Here is a 3,332-nt window from a genome sequence, read left to right on the forward strand (position 1 = left end):
AAAAAAAAAAAAAAAACATTTGATTTTCAGAGCTTTTTGGAATTCAGAGTAAAGGATTGTAGACATGCTCAAAGAATTATTGAAAAATGTATCACCCAGCAACACACAACTTTTCTGGAGCAATTATACAGTTACAAATATTTTATAGTCAGTTATCCTGACTTGTCTCAAACTACCTGTTCTGTGTTTTGATTGGGAAAATATACTGACTACGCCTATAAAACACGTTCCTCACTTAGAGAAACTTATGCCAGCAATGGAAAGATGAGAAACATGAATCCTTAAAAACTTAAGTGACTAAAGGGATAAAATGAATAATTAGATATTCAGCTATGGGAGAACTCAGTATAGGTTTGCATAAGCAGTACACTTTTCACAGAGGAAATAGGCTTATTCTGTTAAAGTTAAGTAGGGTTTTGATGAGCAAATAGGAGAAGGAGGGTTTTTTAGTTAGATGTAACAGCCTGGGCAGAAGAGTCAGATAGACTGTTAACAAAAAAATTCCCATTTACAGAGCACATAGTGCTTGTCTCCACTTCTGGCAGCAACCCTATGAGGTACTGTCTTCTGAGGCACCTCTGGATGGGTTGGACCACCAATCTTTTGTCTAGGAGTCAGAAGGAAATTTTAATGCAACACTAAGGAAAGCCAGTGTTCTCAAGTGCCAGACAATTCATTTTTTCCTGGCTTTCAAAACCTGCAACAATATTTCTATAACATGTCTATTTGAATTTGTTTCTGATTTTCAACCCATGCTATACCACAGAATTGTCCCATCTGTGCTCTTTTCATTATATTATTGTTGTTATTTACCGTCAAATCGATTCTGACTCATGGCAGCTGACACGTGCAGAGTATAACTGCTCCATAGGGTTTTCGCATTGTTATTTCCTGTTTTTATTTAATCTTAGCTGTCAGAGTGGGAGTGAAATGATATCTCATTGTGGTTTTGATTTACATCCCTCTGATGGTTAATGACACTGAGCATCTTTTCTTGTGTTTGGTGGCCATTTGAATGTTCTCTGTGATGAAATGTCTACTCAAATCCTTTGCCCATTTTATGATTGGATTTTTTTATCTTTTTGTTGTTAAGTTGTTGAAGTTTTATATATATTGGTTATTAGGTTCTTGTTGGATACATGATCATGATGTCTTGGTTCTCTAGTGCTGATATAACAGAAATACCACAAGTGGCTGGCTTAACAAACAGAAATTTATTCTCTTTAGGAGGCTAGAAGTCCAAATTCAGAGTGCCACCTCTAGGGGATGGGGGAAGGCCCCTCAACCTGGGACTTCAGCTCTGCCTCTTGTTCTAGGCCCACTGGAAGTAGATGTGTCCTGACACAGGCAGCTGCTGGCTGCTGAGGCTGACGAACCCACAAAGACAGCAGGTAAAATGACACAATCCCAAGACTAGTAGGCAACACAGCAGGCCACTGGTTCAAGTCCAAGAACTGGAAATGAAGACTCAGCCAAATGCAGGACCCAGATGTGCCAAAAAGCTGGAGACCTCCCTCAAAGATTTTCCATATATTCTGGAAGCAAGCCAGACCACCCAAAAGCAACTACTTAACTGCACACAGCAGATTCCACCACTGTGGTGATTACAATCTCATCATGAGGAATAACTATATTCCAGCTGCTAAGCACTCAAAACCATGGCCCAGCAAAGATGACACACAACCTTAACACCTTAACTACTGCACATGGTTTCCAAAGATATTTTCCTAGTTAGTAGCTTGTCTTTTTGCTTTTCAGCTAAAGTCATGTGTGTGTGTGTGTGGGGAGGAGTCTTTTGATGAACAAAAGTTTTTAATTTTTATGAAGTCCTATTTATTTGTCTTTTGCCGTTCATGCTTTTGTTATTACATTAGATAATCCATTGTTAAAAGCTAGGCCTGACAGCATTTCTCTTGCTTTTTCTTCTATGAATTTTATGGTTTTAATTTGCACATTTAGGTCCGTAATCCATTCTAAATTTGTTTTTGTGTGTGGTGTGAGGCATGAATGCTGTTTCATTTTTCTGCATGAGAATATCCATTTTTCTCAGTACCATTTATTGAATAGATTCTTCTTTCCCCATTGAATACACTTAGCACCGTTGTCAAAAATCAGTTGACTATAGATGTATGAGTTGATTTCTGGACTCTCAATTCTATTCCATTGGTCTGTGTGTCTATTGTTATACCATTACCAGGTTGTTTTGACTACTGTAGCTATATAGTATGTTTTAAAATCAGTAAGTGAGTTCTCCTACTTTGTGTTCTTCTCTTTCAACATTGCTTTAGCTATTTGGGGCCTCTTGCCTTTCCATATAAAGTTGATGATTGGTTTTTCTGTTTCTGTAAAGGAGGTTGTTGCAATTTTGTTTGGCCTTGCATTGACTCTATAGATCCCTTTGGGTAGTATTGACATCTTAACAATATTAAGTCTTCCATTCCATGGACATGGAATGTCTTTCTATTTACTTAAGACTTCTTTAATCTCTTTCAGCAGTGTTTTATAGTTTTCATTGTATAACTCCTTCATGTCCTTGGTCAATTTATTCCTAGGTATTTTACTCTCTTAAAGAACTCTGGAAGCACTGTGTTCAAAACATTGGGCTGCTAACCAGAAGGTTGGCAAATTGAACCCACCAGCTGCTTTGCAGAAGAAGGATGAGGCAGTCAGCTTCCATAAGGATTTACAGCCTTGGAAACCCAAGGAGGGGTCGTTATGAGTCAGGGCTGACTTGACGGCACATAACAACAACAACAACAAGGTTGCTATGAGTCAGAATTGACTCCATGGTAGTAAGATTGGGTTTTTTTATTTTATTCTGTTGGATGCTATTTGTCTTAGGCTGGGTCCTCTAGAGAAGTGAAATGTGTATATAGATAGATATATAGATAGATATATATAGATACACACACACACACACATATATATATACACATACACACACACATATATATACACATATGTATATATACATGTATGTATATGTGTGTGTGTGTGTGTGGCATATATATATATATGCCAAAAAAACCAAACCCACTGCTGTCAAGTCAGATCCAACTCATAGTGACCCCTCCTTGGGTTTCTGAGGCAGTATCACTATGGAAGTAGATTGCCCAACCTTCCCTCCGAGGAGTGGCTGGTGGAGTTGAACCTCAAATGCCTTAGGCACTATGCCACCAGCACTATGCCACCAGCACTCCTCCTATATATATATGTGCCGTCGAGTTGGACCCGACTCATAGTGACACCTCCTTGGGTTTCCGAGGCAGTATCACTACGGAAGTAGACTGCCCCATCTTCCTTCTGAGGAGTGGCCGGTGGGTTTGAACCAC

Source organism: Orycteropus afer, unplaced genomic scaffold (genome assembly GCF_000298275.1).
Source record: "Orycteropus afer afer isolate SDZICR_OR568_19922 unplaced genomic scaffold, OryAfe1.0 scaffold00008, whole genome shotgun sequence".
Lineage (NCBI taxonomy): Eukaryota > Metazoa > Chordata > Mammalia > Tubulidentata > Orycteropodidae > Orycteropus > Orycteropus afer.